This window comes from Pinus tabuliformis, chromosome 4_2 (genome assembly GCF_031772625.1).
Source record: "Pinus tabuliformis cultivar Carrire ecotype Pingquan chromosome 4_2, CPIR1, whole genome shotgun sequence".
Classification (NCBI taxonomy): Eukaryota; Viridiplantae; Streptophyta; class Pinopsida; order Pinales; family Pinaceae; genus Pinus; species Pinus tabuliformis.
This window is the reverse complement of record NC_142304.1, coordinates 1,072,975,447-1,072,986,547: the sequence shown is the minus strand read 5'-3', so window position 1 is coordinate 1,072,986,547 and position 11,101 is coordinate 1,072,975,447.

Sequence of the window (11,101 nt, the reverse complement as noted above, 5' to 3'; positions counted from 1 at the left end):
CATTGCTGCATTGAAGAAGAGATTGAAATTGATTCCTACTGAGCACCCTCAAACAGGAGAATTGCAGAAAGAAAAGGAAGCTGAGGATCAATTGGATCTAATGATGAAACTGAACCAAAGAGTAATTGATCTGGAAGGGGAGCTAGAGAAAGCACTCCAAGACAAACAGGGAGAATCAACCTCCCAACCTCCTCAAACTGCCCCAACTACTGCAGCAACTATAGAGGCAGCAGCGACCCCTTCAACGACTACAACAACAACAGATGCTGCAGCAGCAACAACAACAGCTCCTGAGGCTAGCATAAGCCTGGATGATTTGACCAAAGCTGTCAAAGAACTGGGACTTCAGGCGATAGAGATCAAACAAGCCAAAGAGAAATTGGCTGAGCTGGAAACTAAGTATGATAAATCCAAAATGACAGTAGCAGAGCAGACCAGAGAGATTAAGGCCCTAAAGGACAAAATAAAGGCCTTGGAAAAGGAACTAAATTTAGAGAATACTCTGGCAGAGATAAAGAAGATTTTGTGGACCCGGATTGACCACTCCATTACCAAACAGTGGAAGTCAATCAAAACAGTGCATGAGCAGATGGAATTAATAGGCCAAGCACAAGTTGAAAGCCAGAAGGCCAGAGCAGCACTAGGGAATAAGCCTGAGCAGGCCAACAGGATGATACATTTCCTCAACAATCACACCAAGGAGGAGTTGGCAGCCCTAAACATCAGCAGCAGAACAGATGCTGTTCTAACAGCTAAAAAAGTGTTGACCCTCAGAAATTTTGTACAGACTGTGGAAAGAAAATGTCAGGAAATGCAGGCTGAGGTAGATGACTACAAACTTAGAATGGGAGCATTGCAAGACAAAGGATTGCCCAGCCTATTGACCGGCACAGGAAGACTGCTCACCCGTGAGCAATATGCCACTAGGATGACAAATTTTATTACAAATCAGATCACAGCATCCACTAGCACTTCTGAAGAAGCAGGACCTCCATCAGGGCAGAGCCTCTATAACAAGCTAGAAAATTTATTCTACATTGAGCATGAAATTAATCACTTGTTTGAGGTCCCACCAAATTTTTACAGGTATACAGAGGCAGATGAAACTTTAATAAAAATACGAAGACACCAACTGCCCAAGGAAGATTGGTGGCAGGCAATGCTGCAAATTTTGCCTCAATAATCTCGGTTTAGTCTCTTCTAATCAGCTTCAGGTCAACCAAAGTCAAAAGCAACATGAAGACAGCAGGCAGGGCGGGTGAAAGTAATGACTCAGCATAATACGGGAATAGCAAGCCAAAGAAAGGAAATGCGCAAATTTTGGGCAACACGGCTCCAACCGACTCAATGGGTCACAAAGTCAAAGCTTTCTGACAATTTTGGACAGCTAATGCACTAAGCAGTTATTACAGTATTTACTCTCTCAGCTGTAATTCCTCAGGGGTTGGCATAGAATTTATGAGCCAATAACTCATCAGCTAGATATTTTTGTATCTAAATTTTGTATATATACCTCCCCTTACAACGTATTTGGGGTTGGTGATTTTCTCTCTGAGACATTATATTGTATATTTTCAGATTATCTAATACAAAGGCTGGAAAGGTTCACTATCTCTGCACTGTTTGATGTCTAAATGATGATCTACGTTCTGCTACAGAATTCCTGTGGTGTCTAATGGAACAATAAGTTATCCTGAACTATGTTTTGTCTTTTTATGTTTGTTTAACTCATATACATGTTTCACTAGCCTAGCAATAGAGAAAAAGAATAGTGCAGGAAATGTTTGGTTACACCCTGTGCTCAATCTCTGTTGTTAAATATGTTTTCTTCAGAATTAATCATAAACATGAATTCTTAATTGCTCATGTGTGTATTAGTTCTATCAATATGAATGTTATTCAGGAATTCTTAAATTCTCCTAAGTAATGTTCCCACTATTCCCCATATCAGCTTACTGAAAGATCCTTAGTTGCCTTTCACTCCCTGATTTCATCCCATCATATTACAGATTTGAAAAATTGTTCCATAGACACTTGTCTGGCTCTGTAGCATAACTTTTTCCTCAAAAAGACACTCCCAGCAATTAAACATCATGGACTCCATGCCCAATGGCCTAGATCATTCTGAAAAAACATACCTGTTCTGACTGAAATCATCATCCCAGCAAATTCAAAACAAAACCTTGTGCACCATAACTAGCCTAAAACCATATCAAAACAAAGTTAAATCAGAAAGAGAGAGCCCTCTCTGGTTACAGGTAGGCTAGGACCTGTGGCCAAAAGATTGGTTAGTGGTTACGTCGGCTGTATTAGAACAACCTGAGTGATAACATAAACTATTAACAAGTGTGAGAGAAACCATTAGTAATGTCAATGGCTCTCAAAGTACTCAGTAAAATCCATGAAATGTGAATAGATGAGTTGATGTCGAACATATCACAGAATCCTTTGATCGAAGGTCAATGATGTAACCTCTCGTCGAAGGCGAGAAACCTGCCATTGGGGCATGCAGATTCCAAGGTACTGACGATTTCTAGATCATCTTTCTAGATAATGAGCTAAAGTCGATAGAAAGCGATCCGTCGTAGGCAAGCCCACAACACGAAATCATAGATCAAGTTTGAAGAAATATATTTGCAATGACTAACTCAGGGATGGTCAAGATGGATGACAAATATTTTGCAGATGAATGGTTTATTTGCACTGACCTCTTCAACACATAACGACACTGCAGATGGTTTGCTGACAATTGACCCAAAGCTAATACCCAGAAACTGACTGAAGACATTCAATATGGTTTGATTAACTGTTAGGCAAAGGATTTCCCAACCCAGGTGAACAAAAAGTGTCGTGTTCAAGAGTGGTTGAATGCTTTTCTAGGACACAAAGTATGACAAAGAGGTTCATTTTTCTCTCTTTTCCCCCACCATTTCTGGAAAGTACCTCTTTATTTTTGACAAGCTTGAGGAGGATAACATTTGCTTGGTGATAAGCTCATCCTTCGGATGAGTCCAACTTAGTTTAAAATTTGAACCCTAAGAAGGAGTGGTTTGTTCCTGTTTGTAATTGAACAGGTCCTTTACTGTTAAATTTTAACAAGTCCAGTATAGGAGAAACTTAGTGTTTTTCAATTTTAGGGAGTCAGAAGAAAAACTTAAGAAAACTCCATGGTTGTCCTTTTTCGTAAATTTGTGTCTCCCAAGCCCGAAAAAGTATAAAATAATACTTGAGAGAACCACTTGACCATTACAATCAAGAAGTACTTTTCATAATTAGTGTCTCTGATCCGAAAAAGTAAAAAAGCGATCAACGACACGTCGTTTTATAACCAATATCGAATTTGAAACGACAAAAATCTGGCAATATTTTCTTGTTTATGCGGTCAGAAAAGAGTTGTAAGTGGACCGTCCTTTTAATTCCGTTTTAACGAGCTTAAAAAGAAAAACTCGGCAATCTTTTCATATTTTACGAGTTAGAAAAGAGCTTAAAGAGGACTCTAATGTTTTTGTTGAAAATGATCAATTTTGCCTGAAAAATCCGATATTCTACACAAAAACTCAAACATTACTCATACCTATTAAAAATAAATAAAAATGCATCAAAAAGTTACATTTTTAAAGTGAAAAATAAACAAATTAAAAATTCATTTATTAAAAAAAACTTATAAAAAGGGCTTTTATAAATTCATTTTTACCATTTGACTTCAGAGTGAGAAAATAGAGCTTTTGGGTAAGAAACTCCCTGTGAAGATTGTGGAAAATCCGTCTGTTGGAATCGAGAACCGTTACCTCCAGGTAATCCACATCACTTTAATATTGCATTTCAACCATTTGAATTTCGTTTTTAGGTTTCTATTTTGATTTTTAGGAAAAACTTAGTTTAAAAGACCGCTTGTGGGGGTCCACAGGCGTAGCATGCGAAACCTGCGGACCCCGACTTTTTCCTACAAAGGAAAGAGCCAAGGGCCCGCAGCTGCTATTTAGGCAGAGTGCGGACCTACGCACTATTTCTAACTGGAGAGTGCGGTCCCCGCGACATAGGTTTTAAAACTTCAAAATTTTCAATTTCCGCCCAAAAACTTTTGAATTAAGATGTTCTAATCCACCTTTTCTTTCACTGTAGGATATACACAATGCTCAGTTGGTGGGAACAGGAGGACGAAGACGTGGACCTTGCCGCAATTAATCGCCAACCTTCAATAGATGCATTGAAGGCATGCGGGCTATTTAAATTCTGCGCCATACCTGGCATGAGGTCCCAAGTAGACTTTTTGTAGTGGCTGGTGGATAGATGGGATATACAGGACCAGTGTTTCATTATTGGTGGGCACCAGCTTGAAATGGAGCCAGAGGATATTTACTTCTTGACTGGTTTGCCCAAGAGAGGTGAACAATTGACTCTATTCGGGACTAGGCCAGGGGGCCAGTCTGTCGATAGTCTCTGGCTAGAGTTTTGTAACGACCAAACTAAGGACAAAGGGATTGATATCAAAACCATCTCCCATCCTAAACTCAAAGTGATTGCATTTACTATCACCAAACTCTGCGGAAGCGCAGCACTGCATGTAGCCACTGGATCCCAAATTCGTATGGCAGTAGACTGTTATCGAGGCACCATCTTCAACTGGTGCGAGGTTGTGTTGGCTAATGTAAAAGGCCAACTGACTAGAGCAAAGAACGAACAACTAAAAAGCTTTTGATATGGTTTCTTAGTTGTGAGCTTTGGTCTAGAGAGGGTCCCGATGTTGGTCCCACAACATCTTTTTGTTGGAGCTAGACTTCCCCGAGAGCCCAAGCTGATGCGTTGGGTTGTAGTTATGGCCTGTCATCCCAAGGAGGGTTTAAAGGTTATTTGATTTCCTCCTGAGTATTTTCATTGGTTGGAGAACCAAGTTTTCGCGATTCAGGATTTTCCTTATGCTGGGATGGATTATCGTGGTGACCCAGACATGGCTCTTCCACCAGGAGAATAATGGGTTGACTCAGGTAAAATCATTTTCAACATTTTCTAAGTTTAATTTTTTTGTTTTTGTTTTTAAATCATCCAAAACTGATAGTAAAAAGTTTCAAATGCAGATGTGGGTCCACGGTGACCAACCACTCTCCGGCCCTATGAGAGGAGACACCCAACTACAACAGTACCAGCCCCACGGGACGAATCTACAAAGACCTTGGCCGAATTGGAAAACCATCCAGAGCATTTGACAGCAGACATTCCAGAGACTAGCATAGATGACATTCCTCTTAGGTTACAGCGCTATGTGATTGGGGTCCCATGACCTTTCAGGAGGTTCCTTTGTAGGGTGGCCTGAGTAGTGGTTTCTTATCGTGATCATCACCAGTGATAAGATGATCGTTTTTGTAGACTTGATATGACATTTTTGCTTTTTGTGCTATCATTTTTGCCGATCATAAGGTGTTTTTCAACCTATGATCGAAGACGATGTATATTTGACACACTTCTATGCTAAACTATATCACTATTACTGGCTATCTTGTAAAACATATTATGGAATGTTTTTAAATTTACTGTTTGATTATTGCAAATGTCTACTTAACATTCGAGAAGCAATTGCATTTGCTAATGTATTTAAATATCTTGGAATGTGCTGATATTCAATATAGTCAAATTCACGTTCCAAGAGATGAACTCTAAAAAATAATATTGATAAAACTGGATTTCTAATGGCATAAACTCTATTAAGTTGCAATACAATGAGTTCAGAATCTAACCTCGCAATCAAACTCTGAATCCCAAATGAAATGGATTCAGATAATAAATCAATCACTGCACTATACTCAGCAATGTTGTTTATTGTTTGACTGAGGCTTACCCCATGCACAGATACTAACTCATCAGAGGGTGAATAGATAACCCAAGCTGTGGAAGAAATGTTCCATGTACTACGACAAGCACCATCAGTGAAACCAATGTATGTTTGAAGAGACATCGACATCTACAATATCAAGAGTAAAATCAAGACAAGCAGGAATAATGACAAAAACACTCTCTAAACTAAGCACACTTTTCTAATCTAAAACACACCAGCTAGAAAGAAAACTAATCTAACTAAAATCTCCATGCCCAGATTTAAGCATAATATCTCTTTAGATAAAGACCATTTCTGGGTTTACCTAAAGGGACACCATCAAAATCTACCAATTCATAGGCCCCTTTTGCCAGCTTTCGCTTAACAACATAAGGACCATGCCAGATGGGTACGAATTTTTTAGCCCCTAGCTTATCGTTTGCTTGATCGTAAAGTAAGACTAGATCTCCTTCCGAAAAATTACAGGGCGTAACATTTCGATCGTACTGAGCTTTAATTTATTTGGCATGAGTTTCGATTGCTAGTGCAACATCACGTCGATTATCATCTAACTGAGCCAAGTACAAAAAAAGTTTCTCCTCTTGGGAAGTGGCTGGGAGTAACTCTATGGCTATTTGCAATGACGAGATTTTTCATTCAATGGGTAACACAGCTTCCAAACCGTAAACCAATTGGAAAGGAGTGAAACTAGTTGATGTTTTTACTGAGGTTCGATACGCCCAAAGCGCTGAAAATAACATGTTATGCCAATTTGACCTATGAATGCCAATGATTCGTCGGATCATAATGACTAGAACTTTGTTGATGGCTTCAACCAGACCATTAGCATGTGGGTAATATGGAGTAGAACTATTGTGACGCAGGCCAAGTTGATCTGTTAGTTCAGTCATCATGATGTTTCGAAAATGACGCCCATGATCAGTGATAATCGCTTGTGGAACACCGAATCTAGCAATTATATGATTGAAAATGAAAATTGCAGCAGTTTTGCCATCTGCCAAAAATGTAGGCATCGCCTCGGCCCACTTGGTAAAATAATCTACCGCAAGGATGATATACGCATGCCCCCCGACCGAATGAGGGTTACATGTAATAAAGTCGATACCCCACTTTGAAAAAGGACCAATGGCAATTATAGGGTGGAGAGGAGCAGGTGGAGCACGCATATTTCGATCAAGAATTTGACAATTGTGGCATTTTCGTACCGCGTAAATACAATCTTTAAACAAAGACAGCCAGAAATAGCCAGCGCGCAATATCTTTTGGGCTATGGCATACCCAGACATATGACTGCCACACGCTCCAGAGTGACAGTCATTTAGAACCTTTTCAGCTTCCTCATGAGTTAAACAACGTCGGAAAACAGAGTTCGCCCCACGACGATAGAGTGTATCTCCAATGATTTTATATTGTTGGGATTGGAATCGTATTTTCTGTTGAGATCGTGAAATTTCAGGCCGAAAATATTGGGTTTGGAGATAAACAACGATATCTCCATACCATGGATCAAGAGTGCTAATAAGAAACAAGGATTCATCTGCAATGGGCTCTTCCACCACAGTTTAAGTATCAGCATGCGGGAAGTCACACATCAATTCCGCAAAAACTAAAGATTTCTTTGACTTGGATTTTTCAAATTCCAAATCAAATTCCTGTAGGATAACAATCCATTTGGAATACTTGCCCCTAGCAATTGTTTGGTCAAAATATAGATCATAGGGTTACACTCAGAAATTACGGTAGTTTTGCGTAGTAAGATGTAACGACGAAATCTTTGGACAGCTTGAACAACTGCCAAGGCCAATTCTCCACATGTGAATATTTTAACTCAGTTGGATTCAAAGTTCGACTAAGATAGTAAATCACATGTTCACTACCGAATTCATCTTCCTGAACTAACGCCATCCCAATGGTGGAATGAGAGGCGGCGAGATACAATAAGTAATCCTGGTTGTAGTTGGGAGGATGCAATAACGGTGCATGGGTCAACGCATGTTTAAGTTCATCAAAAGATTTGTCAGCTATCTCATCTCAAAATAATGGAGTATTCTGTTTCAACAACATGGTAAAACCCTTTGTTATCTCGGCGTAGTTAGGAATGAAACAACGTAAAAAGTTTGCTTTCCCTTGCAAACTTTGGAGTTGGTGAAGAGAGGAAGGAGGAGGCAATTTGACAATAGCTTCAACCTTCGAGGGATCGACACGAATGCTGGCTTTCGAAACAACAAATCCCAGTAAATGACCCGTTTCTATACAGAAAACACATTTGTGTGGATTCAACCTAATTCGATAATGCCTACATCTCATAAATATTGCTCGTAAATGAGTGAGATGATCAACTCTACGTAATGAATGGGCAGGTAAATCATCGAGATAAAGTTGCACAATGTGCTTGATGTCATGAAACGCGTAAGACATAGCTCTTTGAAAATTTGCTCTGGCGTTCTTTAACCCAAAAGGTAATTTGCAATAAGCAAATGTCCCCCATGGACAAATGAAAGCCGTTTTTGGTTGATCAGCAGGTAGAATGTTGATTTGATTGTAACCGGAAAACCATCCATAAAGGAGAAAATTTCACTGTCGGCACAATCATCAATGATTTGATCAATATAGGGAGTTGGGTAATTGTCTTTGGGATAGGCTCGATTAATATCCCTATAATCGATACATATTCTTATCGTTCATTTCCTTTTGTTAACATGAACATTATTCGATACCCAATTCATTAAGGGAATTGGATAAATGAAACTTGCTTTAAGTAATTTCTCAACTTCTGCTTTAATAGCAGCAGCTTTTCGCGGGTGGATCTGACGCAAACGTTACCGGACGGGTTTAGCATCCGGGTAAGTTTTGATTTCATGAACAACAATTGCTGGATCAATTCCTGGCATTTCTTCATATGACTAGGCAAACAAATCATGGAATTCTTGAAATAGGGCCTTATAAGTTTGGAGTTCATTTTGTACAGGAGGCACCTATATGAATGTTTTCAACAATTTCAGGCTTAACTGAAATGTCAATAGGAACCATTCGAGAAATATTTCCCAAATTTAATTTAGAATCAGGATGTTGCAATGGATTCTGTGGTTCTTTAACATAATCAGTGGTAAAAATAGATGAAAAATCATTTTCAAAATGATCAATCTCAGGTAAAAATGAAGATCGATGATGAAGATCTTCCCATGGTAAATCATCAACACACAAGATTTCATGAATCTGCTCATCAGTATGAACAAGCTCGGAAAAAGTTGTTGAATCTGAGTTTGATGTTGAAAATGATTCTCCATGGACCACATTCATTAGGTCTATTTCGGTTGAAGAAGGGTCGGAAAACGACTATACAACCTAATACGCAATTTCATAGGGACTCAAAGGCATCGCATCACCAAATGAATCCACCTCAAATTCGGAAGGTATGATCCAAGGATCATCATAAACAATAGTGTGTGATGAAATCATATGAATGGTTGCAGTAGAAGGTGATACGTTAGGAGGAGGAAAGGAAAAAGTTCCTAGTAAACTAGAATCTTTAATCAATCCTACCCCAACATCCTTGTAAGGGATAGTTGTTTTACCGACATGTTGTATACTTTCAGAAGAGGCTGGGTTGAATGAAAAGTATGTCATTTGGTCTATAGTTACGATCTTTCCATTACGAGGGAAATTTATAAGCCGAAAGACCGATGAAACAATAGCAGTCATAGCATAAGACTAACTACGACCCAAGAGAAGGTTATAATCTAGAGGGGCATCAACCACTTCCACATCTAGATTTACAGTTTTTCCTTCAACCCCTGTAGGTAAATCCTGTAGAATGCCAAAAGGATGTAACCCACGACCATCGAAAGCCTTTAGAATCGTCGGGGATTGATTGAGTGTAGGAGAACCAAGCGATCTCCAACACTGGATCGACATAATACATGTTGAAGCTCCCTCATCAATTACAGTCCTAAAGCAAGGTCTGTTTTTGACTAACACTGGAATCTGGAAAGCCATTTGATGAGGTAAGTGAGGTGTACTATTTTCTAAATCGAAGATTATAAGGTTCGAGTCCTGAATATCAACAGCTTCGATAGCTGAAAATAGCAATTTACGTTGTGCTGGACATGACTGCAGCACCTCCAAAGCCGACATTGCTGAAGGGGAAATAGCTAAGTCTTCAACAATGTTATAGTTCTGAGCAGCTCTCGCATGCGGATTGAAAGCTGACTTTCGAAGTATACCTTTAGCAGGTGGTTTGATCACTAATTCTGGATTAGGTTTCTCGATCTGTTGCGGATCGGAACTAGGAGTTGAAGTTGATGGATTTGAATTAGAAGATTCTGCTTCCTTACCACCAACAGGACTTTTACTTCCATAATTTTGCGATCGTGTTGCAATCCTAACATGGGACATCATCATTGTGGGTTCTTCTGAGGCATTTGAGGAAGAACCTATCATCTTACTATCTTGACTAGGAAAATAATCCTTCAAGACAACAGGCGTTTGAGAACCTTTGACGATTTTCGCAACCTCAGCGCGATGAGGGCAGTCTCTTGTAAACTGTTCTTCGTCACAAATGAGACAAGGGTAATGAGGTTTACGTTTCTCGTCAGTAGATTCCTTTTTATCTGATTTCTCTTTCGAATTTTTCTTATTTTTATTCTTCCCCTTCTTCTTACCGCCGGATTTTGATTTGGTCGTAGATGATTCTACGACATGAATATCGGCAGGAATTTCAGTGGAAGAGTCTCCTGTCGGGGAATCTGGTAAAGTTATGATAGGAGAATAATTCTTTGAAGATTTCTTCTTACTTTTGGTGTTAACTGAACCAATCATACCGTCAGCGGCATGAGACCCTAAAGGAGCTGCGGTTATTTGATTTTGTTTTGGAAGGTCAGGGATTTTCTCGTGTAAAGTACCCGATTGCGTATAAACGAGGTCAAGGTACTGAGCTTGAGCAATTACTTGCTCTTCAGTAACAACTCCTGCCTTAGCTACATCCTCAGTGATCTTAGGTAATAATTATTTAACAAACCATTCTGCTAAAATTTGATCTAGAATATAAACTTTCACTAAACGCCGGCGACGTTGCCATTCATGAATGTGATCTGAAATATAAGTGGACGTTGACTGTTTTAATGAAGTTAATAATTCTGTGCCATTGTCATATCTGACAGGCAATTGAAAATGAGTTAAGAGTGAAGTAGCTAGCTGACTAAAATTATAAAAAGAGGCTCGCGGTAACTCAATGTACCACTTGGCTGCAAGACCAATCAAAGTGCGTTGAAA